Here is a 21,343-nt window from a genome sequence, read left to right as displayed (position 1 = left end):
CTCCTAGTATCTGTTTAAGTACGTTTTTAGGGTCTCCCATTCTCGCATAGTCATAGACAGCAGAGAATCTAAGGGTCGAGGAACCCTACTGCATGTAATAAAGTGAGATCTAAACGCCCGGGTGAGTTTCTTAAAGGAATCAATAAAACCTGCCCCCAGGCCATCAAACCACCTCATTGCCACAGGTCCCAAACTGGATGGAAAAGCTTTGCACATCAAAGCCTCATTCTTGGAGTGCACAACCATCCTCTGGTTGAAGTGGCTCACATGCTTCACAGGTTCTGTTCGACCATTGCACATGGTGAATGTTGGCTGAGTGAATCGCCGAGGAAGTCTTCCTCCTTCAATTCTACGCGTGAATGGTGATTTAGAAATTTGGTTCAACGCTTTACGCATAGCGTCATTCCCCAGGCCTCTGCAAGACGAATTCCTATTCCTATGGTCACAAGGGTTGTTATCTTCATACGCGAATGATTCACTAGGGGGAGTCCTTGACCTGGGCTTGTAACTGCTATCCCACCATCATCAGAAGAATGGTCAGAAATGGAAGGAGTTTACTTCCATCGTTCGTGGAGCAACTTCCTCTTCAAATGATTAATCTCTAATTGTATGACCCTGGCATTATCCTTATGAGAGACGTGGCTTCCACCCCGAGATTGGCTCGTGCCAGTATGGGTGGTGTGCACACTCCCCTCCCAGTCCCTTCCTTGTTCAAGACTAATGGAATGATCTTGACGTTAGGACCTCATAGATTTCACCTGGTGTGGACCTGAACCTACCATAACTGGACGTTAAACTCACTAAAACACAAGGATTTCCCACAGACGGCACTAATTGTAGGGACACAATTTGTACCTAAACCCAAAAGAGGAAGGGAATAGGCCCAAAGAGCCCAATATAATGAATTTGTAGAAAGTAGATTTAAAATCTAAGTTCTAATGAGTTTTTATATCAGTTGTAGTGGGCCAAGATGACAATAGAATAAAAATAAAACAAATTTATCTAAGAAAAATCGTCCTTGGACTCAATCCAAGGAGGTTGGTTCTTCTATATATTTTATTTAATGACAAATTACAAATATTGTTTTTTAGTCTACAGTGTTTTTCCCTCATTTTTCTCCAATCCACTTATCCTGAGGGTCTCCTCTCCCTTTTATACCATCCTTCCTCCTCTCTTTACCCTCCACGTATGGATCAAATTGTTGGCCTGGATACTTGTCCCATCAGCATTTTCTTGAAGCCTTTGGAAGTAGCTGTAAGGTTGAACACTACTGCTCAGGTATCACTTCCTCATTAATGCGGCCAGAGAGTTAGCTGCAGAGCATTCAATGCGGTGGTAGCAGCATTCTTTTAGATATTTCATAGCCTTTCTTTATCCTATGCTCTCATGATGTATATCCTTACCTATAGAATCTCCTAAAACATTGCTTCTAGGTGACAGGCCGCGCCTTCTGACCTCTGCTTCGTTCAGCCGAAGAGACATCTCTCCTCGGACCTTTTTTCGAACCATTGTAACTTGACTTCTTTCTTTATTCATCAAAGCTGACCTTCTTAACGACGCTTACCCCGTCCTCAGATAATTAGGCGTCCTCGGACCGGGCCCCCAGCCCAATATACACTATTGGGCCTATTATCCCTACAATTATGTACACAATTTTTCAAAAAATATACATAATATAGTACATTAAACTTACTCAAATTTTCAAATAATGTGTATAATTCTATATATTCAATTTACAAAAAAATTTAAAGAATGTACACAATTCAGTATATTCAATATATATAAATTTTCAATTCTATAAATACTATGTACACAGTAATTAATATAATGTACAAAATTATAATCAACACACACAATTTTTCAAAAATATATACACAATTTAAATTCAATGTAAACAATTTTATATATTTAATTCACATTATTTTTCAAAGAATATTCACAATTCTATACATTTTAAGGACTCAAATTTTCAAATAATTTACATCATTATGCTTTTTCAACGTATATAATATTTCAAAGAATTTACAAAAAATTTCAATATTATATATTCAATATACACATTTTCTCAAAGAATTGACACAATTTTGTACATTTGACATACTCAAGTTTCAAAAAATATACATAATGTTGTACATTCAACGTATACATTTTTTTCAAAAAATGTACACAAGTTTTAATTTTCTTACATTCAATGAATATAATTTTTCAATGAATATTCACAATTTGGTACATTTATTATATATAATTTAAAAAAAAAAAACATGAGTTTATATATTTGATGCATACAATTTTTCCAAAAATATACACAATTACACATATTCAACTACAAAATTTTTTAAAGAACGTACAAAATTTTGTATATTCAATTTATACATTTTTTTCAATTATATACATTCATGGTATACAATTTTTCAAAGAATATTACATTCAATGTACATAAGTTTTCAAAGAATGTATACAATTTTTTACAATCAATGTACACAATTTTTAAATAATATAAACAATTCTATATATTCAATGTAAACAAATTTTTGAAAAAAAATGTACATAATAGAGATATCAATAATTAATTGGTCATTACATTGTTAAAAATTAAAGTTCAATCATGCGAAGAAATTGAGGATCCAAAATGTCAGCATTTACGATAGCTAAGATCATGCAATACAATCTAAACAATTAAACCAAGTAAACAATCACATAGATTAGAATGGGATATCTCCAGCAAGCCAAAAAAAGAAAAGAAAAAAAGAATAGGATTCAAACATTAGCCTAAATTAGTTGCACCCTCGGACATGACTGAAGCAATTACAGGAACAATGGGATCAATTAACACAACAAGGGAAACATAAAGCACTTGGATCCATGATTTAATCAATTCTTAACAGCTGTATCCAAGGATCTCTTCCTCTTAACAATTGTCTGAATAGAAGTAAGCACTTCATTAGTTCAAATAAATCACAGCACTGTTTTTGTATATGCTAACTTATTTAGCACAAATTTTTCTCTATTAGCTGCAGTCAGACTTGGACTAAAGCAAGTTGAGGACGAAGAATTCAAAGGGATTTTAAGTAACAATAAGGAAATGCAAATAGATTTGGGTTCATTGTGATCATTATGAAATTGTTGCAACTGTATCAAAGGATCTCCCCCTCTTAACAATTGTCTGAATAGATGTAAGCACCTCATTAATCGTTAGTTCAGAAAAATCACAGCACTGTTTTTGAATATGCTAACTTATTTAGCACAAATTTCTCTCTATTAGCTGCAGTCAGACTTGGACTAAAGCAAGTTGAGGATGAAGAATTCAAAGGGATTTTAAGTAACAATAAAAAAATGCAAACAGATTGGGGTTCACTGTGATCATTATGAAATTGTTGCAATATGCACTTCGCTCTTAACCAGCTCCCAAAGTAATATCCATGTTTTACATTCTGCAGATGAGGAACTTCCTATTTAATAATTCACAAACTTGAACAAGTTTTCATTACCCTCAGACATGGCAGTCATACTGAAATCTTTGGATAAAACTGAAGCCCTTAGAATGACTCTTTCTTCGAGCTTTAGGTTTTCAGCCACAGCCAAAGACTCCCATACTCTTTCATTACTATTTCAGGCAGATTGGCATGCTTGAGTTGCATTATGCATGTGTTCCAACAAGGGTTTGAATTGTGTAGATTTTTCCACTCAAAATAAAATTTAGCTGTATATAAAAGATGGGGTTGAAATTTTATAAGGGCCAAATGACAACTTGCCTAGCAGCACATATCCTAGTAAGAGTCTAAGACTGTAATTAAAAACTGTCCAATCAAAAGCCAAAGTATGTGATGGAAAAACTTGGTCAAGCTAGACCTCTTGAAAGATTTGAGTAATTTGCAAATATGAATTTAAAACCCTCTCCCAACTTACTTTCACCCCAAGAAAGCTGGTTGCTGGATTTTTCCACTTGGTTGAGATGGTTTTGACTCTAGGCATTAAGATAAACAGTTTACAAAGCAGGTACTTTTCCAAAACTTTTTTTTTCTTCTGTATAACAAAAGAAATCCATGCACTTAGTGCTGCTCTTTCTTGTAGCCATCTGAACGAGCAGTGCATTCTAGATAGGCACCCTGTAGGCCGTAAGTGCTCTAAAAATCAAAACAATGTAACAACTCTGTAAATCCTGAGAGAATTTGCTCATAAACATTTAAAACAGGATGCAGCTAGGTAATTTGGAATGCACACAACATATAAGACTTGAGACTGCACCATAGTTTTATTACAAACTCAGAATAACCAAATTGAAGAAGCAATATCACAGTCTCGCAGTTGCATGCACCAACATTACAACACCATCAAGTAATACAATTGCATAAAAAGATCATGTTCAAGGAGATAGATGCCTTTTTATGGAAAAAAGATGAAAGAAATGAAAATTCACTGACAAAAGCTCCACAGATAGTTCATATTTTTAGTTACAAAAGTTCAGCAATAGAATTAGTTGCAGAGTTATTCCCATGTATAAAGCAAGAACAGATCACAATAGCAAAGCAGATGATTATGCATCTCGTTCTGGAACTCAAGCTTCAATGGTCAAACAAATAAAAGAGAATTCACATTACAAATAAAAAGAAAATGGATTAATTGCAATCTTGGAGCTCAACTAAAGTAAGTAATCCAACAAGGTTATTCTCTTCTCATTTTTGAAGAATCCATTTTTTCCTTGTATAGCTTCAACAGCTCAGAAGCTTCCTCCTTATGAGGCATAATATACTTATGCACAAATGTCCTTTCAGGACACTCAAACAAAGGATATATATTAAAATCCTTCTTCACCAAACCTTTTGATAAAAAACCTTGAAAAACAAAACCCCTAGGAATCAACCGCTTTTCCAAGCTCAAAGAAACAAGTCCTGGGCGTTTGATAAAGAGGGAAGAATCCATACCCATCTTGTTGGCAAGCAAATCCACTAACCGCATAATCTTCTCCTCAGATGCCATCATACACCACGGATGCCTTCTAAATGCCAAAAAAATATCATTCTCAAACAAACCCCATTTCTTATAAACGTCAACCTCTCTTTCCGATGTTGATTTGCTCATAGCCCGCAATACAAATACTGCCAGAGCAAACTCCAACCTGGAAGGATTGAATCCCATTTCCTTTACTTCCTCCACAATCTCTCTAAATGAAACCGGGTTGACCACGAATGCTCTAGGCTGGTATTGAAGTAGAGTGACAATATTCGACTCAGGCACTCCATTGTGTCAAAACATACAACATCTCCAAAATGTCCATAATCAACTATTGATCTAGCATCAGCCCAAAAAATGCTCATGATTTGATTATCATCATCAAGTTGTATTGAATAAAAAAAAGTTGGATCTTCTAATTGCATCTTATGAAAGTATTCCATCACAGCACAACCATCTCCTTTCTTCAAAGCCATCCCCCTCTCATTATGTACAGAATTCTTATAGTCAACATTCAGAATCTCAAGAGTTTCACCACCCACAGCTTGCATGCTCAATGAATCAATGGCTTTTGTTACTGATATACCAGGCTTCTCTACATCATCTGCAATGGCTTTTTGAGCAGGTGCAATTTCTCTCTTTGATCTTGACATATTCTTTATTGGCAAAGAAGCAAGCTCGTGATTATGTTGTTCATGAAAAGAAACAACTAATAAACTTACCATCCTTTTGGAGTTGACAAGTCATTTGTGCTAAACAACCCACTTGTGTAATAGGGCGGCAAAAAGATACTTGTTCTCAGCATTTGTCTACACTTCGCTCACCCTCTTTTGAGCAACAAAATGTTCTCCTTTTAAGTTGTCCCGTCTTTGCTCGCTTGACAAATTGTTTCCTTACACTAAAGCCAATCCGTTGAGCATATTCTTTGTAAAATTCATACGCGCTATCATCACAATCAAACTTCATGCCAACTTTTGGTACTTCTACATTTTGCTTTTCATGTCTACTCGGAGTGTTTGATCTGCTTGGACTTCCATGAGTAGGTTCTACTTGATCCTCCTCTTGTTGATCAACTATGACAACACTCAATTCATTATCCAATACAGAGCTTTGGCTAGAATCCATTATCTATAGTCAACATTCAATATTCAGAACCCAATAAAAAAAAAAAAAAAAGTATCCCAACTAACAGACAGCTTAATATATAAACAGTAGAGCTTAACCCATCAAAAAATATTCTCAAAACATTCTTACAAACACTTAAAAGAGTTTTAGAATGTCCGAATCCAGAAACCAAAAAAAGCACCTATTTAACTACCTGGGTAGCTTATATTTTCGAAAATCTAAGTCAAAACGAACAACAATATCAAAAACCCACATTAAAGAAAATATGAAAAACCCACATTCATAATCAAACACAACTCATACACAAATTTTATTTTATTTTATTTTATGGAACTATAAAATAATTGAAAGAATCATAGTCAAAACTCAAAAGAATAATTCACAAGCCAATACATAACAAATGAAAAGTTTTAATGGAAAACCAACCTCGAAAAAAAGGCTGATCTCTCTGTCTTCGTCCGCAAAAGGCTAATCTCCACACTATGAATGAGCAAAAACTCGAAACCCACAAACCAGTCCGAAGCAGAAACTCATGATAAATTCAGAAGTACTGGATTCTATGTTGAAATCGAGTTCAATAGGCTCGATTTCTAACTCGTGTTAAATCAGTGTAATTTTGAAAAAAAAAAAATTCCTCATTTGGATTTTGGTTGTTTTGAACATTGTCTTTCGAAAGACATGAAAACTGCTACTTAAACAAATTTATGTATTGGACTTGGATCAGATGGGCTTGGCCATGATGGACCTTTCCCTAACCCAAAAAAATTAAAAGATAAAATTTCTTGGTATTGTAATTTTTAGCTTATCCAAATTAAATTTAATCATTTCGTAGGATTGTTTTGACTAATAAATAATAAATTATACAGTTGAATTTAATTATCTTTTCAAAAAGATGTGCTACATTTATTAATAAGTCCACATGATTGAATTTAATTGAAAATCTTATGTGTAAAATACAATATTTAAGAAGTTATAATGAACTGTACACAAAAATTAATTTAATATCTTGTAACACAGACCAATGCCTTGATGCTCTTGCTCATGTAGGCCATTCGACTGAACATTGGAGTTAGTATCTCTCACTACAAAAGGCTAGTTCTACATAAATAAAACTTGATGTTGAGCAATGTAATCTTCCCTAATCCTAAGAAATATTTGATGGAATTTTCCTTTTTTGTTATAGTTAACTCACTACTAGCTGGACTTGTTATTGTACTTCTTTTTCTTTTTTTTTGGCTTTAGAAAAATGGGTTGAGGTGGGTGATTAGTGTCAGTGTGGCTTTTCTACTTGAGCGTGACCAAAGTATACCCGCTCCCAAGCGAAACCCCATACTCCCTCATTTTTATACTTGAACTCTAGGTTTCACTACTATTTATGCTTTCATAAAAAAATGTAACTAGAAATGTAATTATCATTGTAATTGGGTCATAATTTTATCGTTTCGAATTTTCAAATTCAGTCTTATTTGGTCTATTCTGTCCACTTTGGTCCTATTCAATCGACTTTGGTCCTATTCAATCCACTTTGGTCCTATTCAATCCACTTCGGTCCACTTTAGTCCTATACGGCTTCCTTCGGTCTATTCTGTTAACTTTAGTCTTATTTGGTCCTATCCAATTCACTTCGGTCCAATTTGGTCCACTTTTTGTTATATTCGGTCCATTCTGTCCACTTTGGTCTTATTCGGTCTACTTCAATACTATTCTTTCCACTGTGGTCTTATTTGGTGCTACTCAATCCACTTTGGTTATATTCAATCCATTCTTCTCACTTTAATCCTATTCAATCCACTTCTATCCTATTCAGTCCACTTTGGTCCTATGCAATTAAATTTGGTCTTATTATGTCCATTTGGCCTCGTGGATCTAATTTAGTCCTATTTAGTCTATTCGGTCCATTTTGTCCACTTCGGTCTTATTTGGTCCTATTCAATCCACTTCAGTTCTATTCGGTCCACTTTGGTCCTATTTAGTCCTATAGTCTTATTTAGTCCTATTCGGTCGAATTTAGTCCTAATTGGTCCAATTTGGTCCTATTCTGTTCACTTAGTCTTATTCGGTCCACATCATTCCATTCTATCCATTTTGGTCCTATTTGGTCCAATCAATCTTATTCAATTCACTTTGGTCCTATTCAGTCAACTTAGGTCCTATTTAGTTCACTTTGTTCCTATTTAGTCCACTTTAGTCCATTTGGTACATTCAATCCATTTTTGTACACTTACATAATGGGAGAAGATAAGTTTAGATGGAGAGCACATATTCTAAATCCAAATTTATTAATTAATATATATAGATCTCAAACTATCTTAAATCTTAAACATAACACTTATTATTATTACACTCCTATTGAGCTAAATTAACGTAGCATTTTGGTTCACTTAAATTTGACTAATTTAAGTAAAAGTCTTTCTAAAGATGAAAGGTATGAATATACAAATGAAATCTTTTAAGCAGTTACTCATTGTTGATGCTTATTTTGGGAAAGCTCAGCAGCAGGAAGAAGCCCAACTACATGGGCAAGAAGAGAGTTAATGGATTGAAAGAAAGAAACTTATCAAGCCGGAATGACAGGAATGATGAGTCTTAGGCCCATAAAGTGAACAAATGGGCCTTGAGAAAGCAAATGGGCCAACGGGAGCCCAAAGGAAGAAGCAGTAAACCCATGAGCATTATGTGATGTAGAAAAGTGAGAATAGGTCACAGAAAGCCCGAAGTAATGAAGTAAGAAAGTAAGGGGTTTATGGAAAGCCCATGAACCCTAAGGATGAAGGATATAGTAATTGGGTTAAGGAAGCCCAAGAAGAGTTAGTAAAAGCCTATGGGACTGTAGAGTTGGAAATGGGCCGAGGACGCCCAAGGAGGGAAAAGGGGCCGAGGATGTCCAACAAGGAAAAAATGGGCCAAAGAAGTCCACAAACAATGTAATGGATCCAAGAAGCCCAAAGTAGGATGAGTATGAATCCAATAATCATAATGGGACATTATAACCAATTGGAAGAAGAACGTGCAACAGGCCCAAAAGAGGCCCAGTAGGCGTGTGCCAAATAACACCATAGCAGGAATGGCAGTGTGGTATGGCAGGAATGACAACAAGACTACAAAAGGAGCAAAGAATGGGCTCAAGATGGGCGAACCCGCAATCAAGCAAGGTCTAGCCCTTGAAAGGAGCAAGCCAATAAAGAATGGAAAATCAGAAGACAGTTCATGCTATAAGAGGTCAAAGATGAGTGGCAAAATGCATAGAGGAACCTCTAGACCATGGCAAACACATGAATAGCAGACAAGCTTTTGATGTACACGGAAGAAGAGCACGCACAAGGTCCAAGCACTACTAACCTGTACCCAGCCAATACAAGGGTGGTGGGTCATGGATCAGAGGTAAAAAGGGGTATGGTCTGAAGGTGGGGAGAAGGGAAAAGCCTATTCTGGGATTCTCACTCAAACTCTTTTGGAGGAAATGTCCTGCTAGGATGACATACCACCCAAAAGAGGGAGGATGAGCTGGAACCACTAGGTGCATGACATGAGGGATAGCAAGAGAGAATACCCACACCATGGAGGATAAGAATGTCACGGTGAACAAGCATAAAAAACAGTTTTCCTTGTCTAGTAATGGGTAGTGGCATAGCCAGCACAGATAAGTGGTGGTGGCTAGGCAACTGACAAACCAGTGAGTTGTCGGAGGACACCCAAATCCAGACAAAAGCACTAGGTGTATGCCATGAGGGATAGCAAGAGAGAATACCCACACCGTGGAGGATAAGAATGTCCCAGTGAACAAGCAAAAAAAAAAAAACAGTTTTCCTTGTTTAGTAATAGGTAGTGGCACAGCCAGCACAGGTAAGTGGTGGTGGCTAGGCAACTGACAAACCAGTGAGTTGTCGGAGGACACCCAAATCCAGACAAAAGCAGTTAAAGGCCAAAAAGGTAAAAACCAGTCACAGCAAGCAGTATATATAGGGCTCTTGTCGTGCATAGTAAAGGGGGGGAGGGAATCAACATAATCACAACAGTAACAATCAAAAAGAGAGAATCACAGTATCACCACCACCACGACACTACACGAAAAACACTAAGAAAGAAGAGAGAAATGAGAATCAGAGAATAAAGAAGAAAAACAGAGAGTAAAGTATGGCAAACATGCACCAGTAGGCTAACCCCCTCTCTCCCCCTAAAGGCCTATTCTCAATTGAAAAAAAGAAAGGATTCTTCAGGGCAAAAGCCATTCAGTTCCGTTCCCTCAAAGTGAATAATTTCTACGGCAGGATCTTCCTGAGAGGTTATTCACATTGAGGAAATGGTTTCCTCCTTGGTCTTAATCTCGTAATATGATTTAATATGGTAGACTAACATTTTTCTTTGATTTAATCACTGTTATTATTTCCCTCTTTATTTCTGCCATTCCTCTCGCGACTCGTTTCTGGTTGTTGTATTCTTCATTTTAATTAAAGATCCTTTATTTGCATTGTCTAACAACAAACACATGTCTTTTATTATTTATCATTACATCCTACCTGTCATAGCTTTGTTGTAGTGGCAAAGCCTACCATGTGCATGTGACCGAAGTTTGCCAAAGAGAAAGGGGCATAGTTTGTGCACAAGCTGGACCAAGAGTGAGTTGTAATTGGACCAGTCCTAACTCTCCTACCCAAAATACTTGGGCCTTAGTATAGCAAGAGGCAGCCCAGCCCAACATTTCAAAAAAGGCCCACCACACTCATTTGTTTTAACATCATTATTTTTAAATGAATTGCATAAAGTTAATGATACCTTCAAGCTATATGTGTGTGTGTGTGTGTGTTTTATGTAATGAAACATATGACGTATTTTGCATTCACTATTTTTTATTATATAAGCTTTATATAATCACTATTTAACCTATAATTTTTATATTATATTCTTTTAAAATAATTATATTACATTTTCCCACTTGCATAGCATGAAATTTGCAAATTTCCAACTAGTCCATATATCTAAAAGCTGAAGCATAGTATCTATTGTTGCTACACTCTAGTTGAGCTACATCTGCGTCCATGTTATTATCTTTTTTTATTTTCAATTTTCCTATAATTTTTTTAACATTACTCATTCACTTTTTTTTATAATAATATTTACACTTTCTCAAACCTTTCTCATTCCCTTACCTTTACATCTCCCCACTACTCTCTACTTTAATATCATTCTTCATCTTTCTCTTTATCTTCATTTATTTTGTCTTTTCTTATTCGCACTCTCTTACTATAAATTTGTCATTTTTTTCTTTCATTTTATGCATAGTTTTCTCTAACAAAAAGAAGTTATTTCTCTCTCTCTCTCTCTCTCTCTCTCTCTCTCTCTCTCTCTCTCTCTCTCTCTCTCAATTATTTGGTAGTTTTTTTTTAGTTTTGGTAATTTGGAGCCTTTATGATTATTTAGTGTAATTTATGGTCCAATTTACAAATGGTTTGATAACTTATGCACGATACAAGCTTAAAATGATAATTTCTATCATTTTTGTTTGTTGCAACATGGTGTCTCCAATGAAAAATTGATGAATATTAAAATTTCAGGTCCATGGGAGCTCAAGTGGTGTTGGTACATTTGCAATTCAGATAGTTAAATACCATGGAGCAAGTGTGTTGTTACTGCAAGTCCAATATCACTTTTCTTCTAATGCATAAGTTTGGTTTCCAAGTATTCATATATTTTTAGATTGTGAGTGGCAATGAGTGATGAAAAAATGGTTGTTTGCAAGGATCTTAGGGCTGATGTGTGCATCAATTACAAGATAGAGGACTTTCTTAAAATGGTGAAGGAAGAAACATGTGGATTTTTTTTTTTTTAAATATTGAAACTTCAATTTTCCTCAATGTCTATAGAGATTGATGTTTTTCATTATTCTTTTTGCAATGATTATTAGGTGATAAAAAACAACTAACTAAATGTTCAATCACAGGAGTTTAAGTTATTCCGGTTCTTAGGCTCTAAAGACTTTTGTTCTCTCACCATGTTTCATTATCCTTTAATTATTCATTATGTTTTTGTTTTACATTTCATGTGGCATATCTACTATAGATAGCTCCACATTTGATGCTAAAAGTGATTTTGTAGGGATAAATGTCCTATTGAGAAGTGATTTCTTTTTTCTAAGTAAATAGTTTCTTAGTACATAATTTTTTTTATACCATTTTTCAACTTCCCATCTATTACTCCATCAAGCCAAATCTATTTCCATTTTCTTCTCTCTCTCTCTCTCTCAATTAATGTTTCCTAACTTTTCAACTTTCCATTTACTATTCCATCAAATTCAATCTGATAATAGTTCAAGCTTCCTTCAAGTCTATGACTCTCCTCCTCAATCAAGCAGCTATGAAAACCGTTCAATTGCCACCCAATTAGTATTTTAAAAAAACTACGAATTTGTTGTGTGTGAATATAAATAAATATATATATATAGTGAGTTTCTTTTTTTCTCCCCCATATTCTTCAGGTTTCCCCGATTAATTTTGTTGGTAATGTGCCATTGAAGATCTCAAGTGCCAATAACATTGGTTCCCATAAAAAAATCTCAAAGCTATGGTGAAGAATATAGTAAAAGAATTGTAGTGGGGTTTGGCTACTATAGTTTATGTGGTCGTTAACCAATGTTTAGAAAGTTGTGTCTCAAATAGAAATGTATATTCAATTTTCAAGTAAATTGTAGATGTATTCACCATTATGGATAAATTGTTCCCTTTGTATATGCATAGCATAAATCATTTTTTTTGTACATACATATTAGTTGTAACATGAATATTGATGCATAACTTAGTCCAAGATATGTTACTCTTTTTTTGGTTTTGTATTGTAACAAATTTAAATATTATTATGGGATGCCTTTGCCAGAAGACTTTGCCTCAAAATCCATGAAGATCAATTGGGTTTAAGAAAATCCAAGAAGATGTATGCTTGGTTAGCAATCTAAAGAAATTGAATTTGGATTCAATATGAAGAAGACCAATTGAATTGAATTGAGTTCCCTATCATAAATCCTCTCTCTCCCTCTTATTGTTTTTATTTAATTTTTGTTTGAGTAATGACTTAGTCATTTTGAAAGTGAGAATTTGAATTTATATCAAAATACAATCTTGGCTATGTATGAATGTGCCTATTGGTTATTTGAGTAATATTAAGTGTAATTTTATAATGAGTTTTCATTATCATGATAATATCCTTAAAGAGAATGAGAAATTTAAATAATATATTTGAAACTTAAAAATTTTATTTGTGAATAAAATTTTTTTTGGGAAAACATAACACACTATAACATAATTTAGAAGAATAAGAACAATCTAAAATTGGATAAATATCAATTGAATAAACCCAAAAATAATAGAATGATTTATTTGTAGAGATAGAAAGATGGAAAATAATTTTAAAAAATTGTTTAATTTTTATGGAGAACAAATTATCTTCAACAAATTTAGGAGAACAAATTATACATTATATCATAATTACAAAATATTTATCTATTCCCACGCATCATGTGGATTTGTGACTAGTAATATTTAAAAAATCTCTCATTTGGATTTTGGTTGTTTTGAACATTGTCTTTTGAAAGACATGAAAACTGCTACTTAAACAAATTTAAGTATTGGACTTGGATCAGATGGGCTTGGCCATGATGGACCTTTCCCTAACCCAAAAAAATTAAAAGATAAAATTTCTTGGTATTGTAATTTTTGGCTTATCCAAATTAAATTTAATCATTTTGTAGCATTGTTTTGACTAATAAATAATAAATTATACAGTTGAATTTAATTATATTTTCAAAAAGATGTGCTACATTTCTGTGGGGAGTAAAAGGGCCCAAATGGGCATGTGGGCCTTTGGGCTGTAACATGGAGGGCCGACCTGCTCCAGGGTTAAACTCTATGAGTCGGCCCATACACCGAGGATCTGAGGATACAGCCGAGGACTAGATTATCCTCGGAAAAGCCCTAGAGAGTTCAAAGTTTCATTATGAAGGTCAAAGCACAACTCTGGAGAGACCAGTGGTTAGAAGGGGGCATCCTGAATCTTCTAGATGCACCAGTATTAAAGAAAATATCAAGAATAAAGGCTGTCACCTCCGCATTAAAGGCTCTGCACCTACTTCCCTAGCCGCATTAATGGGGAGGTGACCCCTGAACAGTGAGGGGGAAACTTCTAGTCACTGTTCAAAAAGTATCAAGGAAGGCAGTATAAAAGGGGGGTAAAGGCCAAAGAAAAGGGGGATCAGAAAAACTAAGAAAGAAATGAAGAACTTGTAATTGTGAAGGAAGAAAGAGAAATAATAAAGAAATAGTTCTCGGCTTGAGTCCGAGGAGACCCATTTGTCATTATCGTTCTTTATTTACTTGCGTTTGCTTATAAAAGTCTGTTATCAAGATCCCAGCATTTCTAACATAGGTTTAAAGCCCACACTCTACAAATCTTATTGTTTAAGGCTCATTGGGCCTGAGCCCGTGATTGTCTTTGGGTCCAGGTGCAATTGTGCACTTACAATTTCTTAATTAGTCCACATGATTGAATTTAATTGAGAATCTTATGTGTAAAATACAATATTTAAGAAACTATAATGAACTATACACAAAAATTAATTTAATATCTTGTAGCACAGACCACTGCCTTTTTTTCTGTTGATAAGCACAGACCACTGCCTTGATGCTCTTGCTCATGTAGGCCATTCGACTGCACATTGGCATTAGTATCTCTCACCAAAAAAGGCTAGTTCTACATAAATAAACATGATGTTGAGCAATGTAATCTTCCCTAATCCTAAGAAATATCAGATAGAATTTTCCGTTTTTGTTATAGTTAACTTACTACTAGCTAGACTCGTTTTTGTACCATTTCTTTTTTTGGCTTTAGAAAAATGGGTTGAGGTGGGTGACCAGTGTCAATGTGGCTTTCCTACCTGAGCGTGACCAAAGTATACTCACTCCTAAGCGAGACCCCATACTCCCTCAATTTTATATTTGAACTCTAGGTTTCACTACTATTTATGCTTTCATAAAAAATGTAACTAGAAATGTAATTATCATTGTAATTGGCTCATAATTTTATCGTTTCGAATTTTCAAATTCAGTCTTATTTGGTCTATTCTATCCACTTTGGTCCTATTCAATCCACTTCGGTCCAATTTAGTCTTATATGGCTCACTTCGGTCTATTCTGTTTACTTTGGTCTTATTTGGTCCTATCCAATCCACTTTGGTCCAATTTGGTCCACTTTTGTTCTATTCGGTCCATTATGTTCACTTTGGTCTTATTCGGTCCACTTCAGTCCTATTCTTTCCACTTTCGTCTTATTCGGTTCAATTCAATCCACTTTGGTTATATTCAGTCCATTCTATTCACTTTAATCCTATTCAGTCCTATTCAATCCACTTCTGTCCTATTTGGTCCACTTTGGTCCTATGCAATTAAATTTGGTCTAATTATGTCCATTTGGTCCACGTCGATCTAATTTAGTCCTATTCAGTCTATTCGGTCTTATTCGGTCCATTTTTTCCCCTTTGGTCTTATTTGGTCCTATTCAATCCACTTCAGACTATTCGGTCAACTTTGGTCCTATCCAGTCAACTTTGGTCCTATTCTGTTCATTCGGTTCACATCAGTCCGTTCTATCCATTTTGGTCTTATTCGGTCCATTCAGTCTTATTCAGTTTACTTTGGTCCTATTCGGTCAACTTAGGTCCTATTCAGTTCATGTTGTTCCTATTCAGTCCACTTTAATCCATTTGGTACATTCAATCCATTTTTGTGCACTTAAATAATGGGAGAAGATAGGTTTAGATTGAGAGCATATATTCTAAATCCAAATTTATTAATATATATATATATATATATATATATAAAACTTAAATTCGGCTAATTTAAGTAAAAATCTTTCTAAAGATGAAAGGTATGAATATACAAATGAAATCTTTTGAGTTGTTACTCATTTGTTTTAACATCATTATTTTTAATTGAATTGCATAAAGTTAATGATACCTTCAAGCAATATGTGTGTTTGTGTGTGTGTTTGCGTGTGTGTGTTTTATATAATGAAACCTATGACGTATTTTGCATACATATCTATTTTTTTTATGTAAGTTTTATATAATCACTATTTAACCTATAATTTTTACATTATATTCTTTTAAAATAATTATATTACATTTTCCCACACTCATAGCATGAAATTTGTGACTAGCCTATATATCTAAAAGCTGAAGCGTAACATTTATTGTTGCTATGCTCTAGTTGAGTCACATCATTATTTTTTTTATTTTGAATTTTCCTATAATTTCTTTAACATTACTCGTTCACTCTTTTTTATTTTTATTTTATTTTTTATAAATATTTACACTTCCGCAAACCTTTCTTATTCCCTTACCTTTACATCTCCCTACTACCCTCTACTTTATTATCATTCTTCATCTTTCTCTTTATCTTCCTTTATTTTGTCTTTTTCTTATTCTCACTCTCTTACTATAAATTTGTCATTTTTTTTTTCATTTTATGCATAGTTTTCTCTAACAAAAAAGGTTATTTCTCTCTCTCTCTCTCTCTCTCTCACACACACACACACAATTATTTGGTAGTTTTTTTTTAGTTTTGGTAATTTTGAGCCTTTATGATTATTTAGTGTAATTTATGGTCCAATTTACAAATGGTTTGATAATTTATGCACGATACAAGCTTAAAATGATAATTTCTATCATTTTTGTTTGTTGCAACATGGTGTCTCTAATGCAAAATTGATGAATATTAAAATTTCAGGTCCATGGGAGCTCAAGTGGTGTTGGTACATTTGCAATTCAAATAGCTAAATACCATGGAGCAAGTGTGTTTGTTACTGCAAGTCCAATATCACTTTTATTCTAATGCATAAGTTCGGTTTCCAAGTATTCATATATTTTTAGATTGTGAGTGGCAATGAGTGATGAAAAAATGGTTGTTTGCAAGGATCTTAGGGCTGATGTGTGCATCAATTACAAGATAGGGGACTTTCTTAAAATGGTGAAGGAAGAAATAGGTGGATTTTTTTTTTTTCTTTTTAATATTGAAAGCTCAATTTTCCTCAATGTCTATAGAGATTGATGTTTTTCATTATTCTTTTTGCTATGATTATTAGGTGATAAAAAAACAACTAACTAAATGTTCAATGGTAGGAGTTTAAGTTATTCTGGTTCTTAGGCTCTAAAGACTTTTCTTGATTTTTTTTGCCAATTTTTCTTTTTGCATTCACAATTATGCAATTTTGTTCTCTCGCCATATTTCATTATCCTTTAATTATTCATTATGTTTTTGTTTTACATTTCATGTGGCATATCTACTATAGATAGCTCCACATTTTATGGTAAAAGTGATTTTGTAGGGATAAATGTCCTATTGAGAAGTGATTTTTTTTTCTAAGTAAATAGTTTCTTAGTATATACTTTTTTAATACCATTTTTCAACTTTCCATCAATTACTCCATCAAGCCAAATCAATTTCCATTTTATATTCTCTCTCTCTCTCTCTCTCTCTCTCTCTCTCTCTCTCTCTTAATTAATGTTTCCTAACTTTTCAACTTTCCATTTACTGTTCCATCAAACTCAATATGATAATAGTTCAAGCTCCCTTCAAGTCTATGACTCTCCTTCTCCTCAATCAAGAAGCTATGAAAACCCTTCAATTGCAACCCAATTAGTATTAAAAAAAAAAAAAAACTACTGATTTGTTGTGTGTGAATATATATATATATATATATATATATATATATATATAGAGTTTTTTTTTTCTCCCCCACATTCTTCAGGTTTTCCCAATTAATTTTGTTGGTGATGTGCCATTGAAGACCTCAAGTGCCAACAACATTGGCTCCCATAAACCAACCAAAAAAATCTCAAAGCTATGGTGAAGAATATGGTAAAAGAATTGTAGTGGGGTCTGGCTACTATAGTTTATGTGGTCATTAACCAATGTTTAGAAAGTTGTGTCTCAGATAGAAATATATATTCAATTTTTAAGTAAATTGTAGATGTATTCACCATTATGGATAAAGTATTCCCTTTGCATATGCATAGCATAAATCAGTTTTTTTGTACATACATATTAGTTGTAACATGAATATTGATGCATAACTAAGTACAAGATATGTTACTCTTTTTTTGGTTTTGTATTGTAACAAATTTAAATATTATTATGGGATGCCTTTGCTGGAAGACTTTGCCTCAAAATCCATGAAGATCAATTGGATTTAAGAAAATCCAAGAAGATGTATGCTTGGTTAGCTATCTAAAGAAATTGAATTTGGATAAAATATGAAGAAGACCAATTGAATTGAATTGAGTTCCCTATCATAAATCCTCTCTCTCCCTCGTGTTGTTTTGATTTAATTTTTGTTTGAGTTATGACTTAGTCATTTTGAAAGTGAGAATTTGAATTTATATCAAAATACAATCTTGGCTATGTCTGAATGTGCCAATTGGTTATTTGAGTAATATTAAGTGTAATTTTATTATGAGTTTTCATTATTATGATAATATCCTTTAAGAGAATGAGAAATTTGAATAATATATTTGAAACTTAAAAATTTTAGTTGTAAATAATAAAAAAAATTGGGAAAACATAACACACTATAACATAATTTAAAAGACTATGAACCACCTAAAAAATGAATAAATATCAATTGAATAAACCTAAAAATAATATAATGATTTATTTGTAGAGATAGAAAGATGGAGAATAATTTTAAAAAATTGTTTAATTTTTATGGAGAATAAATTATCTTCAACAAATTTAGGAGAACAAATTATACATTATATCAGAATTATAAAATACTTATCTATTTCCACGCATTGCGTGGGCCTGCGAGTAGTTATATTTAACAAGAAAAGCTAATAAATTGTATGCACATAAGAGCCTTAACTGCATTTCTCCACCGCCCTTAACCCGGCAATGAAAAAGAAAATGAATACGTTCACACACAAAGGGATGTATATCACCTAACAATCCAAAATAGCAGCAATATCAGGGTACATCAATCCATCCCAACTAGCACCATATAGAAGCTCCATAAATCGAAGCAGATGTTACACTTCTAAGGGAATTCACTCACAAACATGAGCAAACAATTTTTAACAAAATGCTGGCTTTTAGAAAAAGAATTGCATGCCATATACGACTCACAGCAGCTTCCATGTAAAATAGGACCAGAATACAGTAACTTTAGCTTAAATGACCCCTCCTTACCTAACAAGAGTGGCGAAAGATGAGGCTGTGACCCACTGAATACGAGTGTAACTTACAAATAAAAAACAGACAGCCAAATTGAACAAACAATACTTCAATACCAAGACCAATACATCACTGAGCCTCTACAAGAGTAACCACAAAAATATTAGTTACAAGGTAGTATTCAAGATAGCAATAATCAGTTCATCTTGTTAAAATGAAAGATCAATCATGAGAAGAAACAATTGAGGATCCATGATGTAAGCATTTACACTAACTGGGATCATGCAACACAATCACATAAATTAGAATCGGATCTCTAGACAAAACAGAAAAGGATTGAAACTTTAGCCTAAATTAGTTGCACCCTTACACATGACTGAATGAAGTTCAAGAACAATGTGTAAACAATAAGAAAAACACAAAGCACTTACATCCATGATGTAAACGATTATAACAGATGCATCCAAGTCTCTCTCCCTCTTAACAATTGTCTGAATACAAGAAAGCACTTTATTTATTTTAAAACAACTCAGCATGATATATGTCAGTTGCTCAAGAACACACGACACTGTTTTTGTATTTGCTAAATTATTTATCACAAATTCATATCTGAACAACTTGTAATACACCTTTCTGTTTTCACCTAAAGAACTCATGTCACACATTGCATTAACAGCAGTAAGTCTTTACTCTAGCCAAAAAATTCCCCGGCTCCTCAACAACCCACCCCTCCCCCCTTTGCACCCGCACGCTTTCTCTCTTAGCTGCACTCAAACTTGGAACAAAGCAAGTATGAGGATGAAACACGAAACTAACAAATAAAAAATGCAAACAAATTAGGTCACTGTGAGATCATTATGCAATTGCTGCACTATGCACTTCCCTCTTAACCAGCTCCCACTTTTGTAACATCCAAGCCCTTAAAATGAGTCTCTTCTATGAGCTGTGGAATCTCGACCACAACCAAAGACTCCAATACTCGTTCATTTCATACAATTTCAGGTAGGTTGGAGTATTTGAGTTGCATTGTGTGGGTCCATTTTCAACTAAAACACAAAGTTTGGTTCCAAAGATCTCGATTGTGCACAATTTTTCAGTATTAATAAAATTTACTTGTATATAAAAGATAGGGTTGAAATAAAGGGCAAATGTCAACTTGCCTAGCCACATAAATCCTGGTAAGAGAGTTAAAATAACAATTGTCCAATCAAAAGTCAAAGTAAGGTGTGATGGTAAAAAATGGTCCAACTAGGCCTCATGATAGATTTAGTAACTTGCAAACATGAATTCAAAACACTCTCCTAACTTACTTTCACCACAAGAAAGCTGATTGCTGGATTTGTCCACTTGGCTGACATGAATTTGACTCGAGCCATTATGATAAACAGCTTATAAAACAAGTACTTTTGCATTTTCTTTTTTATTCTGTAGAACAAAGGAAATCCATATACTTTCTGCTGCTCTTTCTTGTGGCAATCTGAACATGCAGTGCATTCCAGATAGACGCCATATGAGAGCTTTGCAAATCAAAATAACATAAAAATTCTGCAAGTACTGAGAGAATTTGCTCACAAACATGTTAAACAGAAAATTGTTAGGTATCTTGGAATGCACACAAATTATGAGACTTCACCATAGTTTCAATATATACTTAGTGTAACCAACTTGAACTATCAATATCAGTCTCAAAATTGCATGCACCAACATTACAACACCATCTAGTAATACAATTGCATAAAAAGAGCATGTATCAGGGAGCTAGATGTCTTTTTTATAGCAACAAATTGAAAGCAATTAAATTTCTGTGACAAAAGTTCCACAGATAAATTATATTTTAGTTACAAAATTTCAGCCATGGAACTATTTGTAGAATTATGCCCATTTATTAAGCAAGAACAGATCACAATATCCTAGCAGATGATTATGCATTTTTGAACTTGAGCTACACTGTTCAAACAAATAAAAGATAACTCACATTACCAATAAAAAAGTAATATGGGATAATTGCAATCTTGGAGCTCAACTAAAGCAAGTAATTTAACAAGGTTATTCTCTTC

The 21,343-nt window shown here is 33.9% G+C and overlaps 1 long non-coding RNA gene across 1 annotated transcript; it reads right to left on the bottom strand.

The window, feature by feature from the left end:
- Positions 1-4,414: 4,414 nt before the first annotated feature.
- Positions 4,415-6,846, bottom strand: LOC142623333 (uncharacterized). Its single transcript, XR_012842121.1, has 2 exons — positions 6,502-6,846; positions 4,415-6,078 (listed from the first exon to the last, which is right to left on the bottom strand). It is a non-coding gene; the product is annotated as an uncharacterized LOC142623333 (long non-coding RNA).
- Positions 6,847-21,343: the final 14,497 nt, after the last annotated feature.

This window comes from Castanea sativa, chromosome 2 (assembly GCF_040712315.1).
Source record: "Castanea sativa cultivar Marrone di Chiusa Pesio chromosome 2, ASM4071231v1".
Taxonomy (NCBI): domain Eukaryota; kingdom Viridiplantae; phylum Streptophyta; class Magnoliopsida; order Fagales; family Fagaceae; genus Castanea; species Castanea sativa.
Note: the sequence above shows the minus strand (reverse complement) of the source record. Positions and strands in the feature narration are given on the sequence as shown.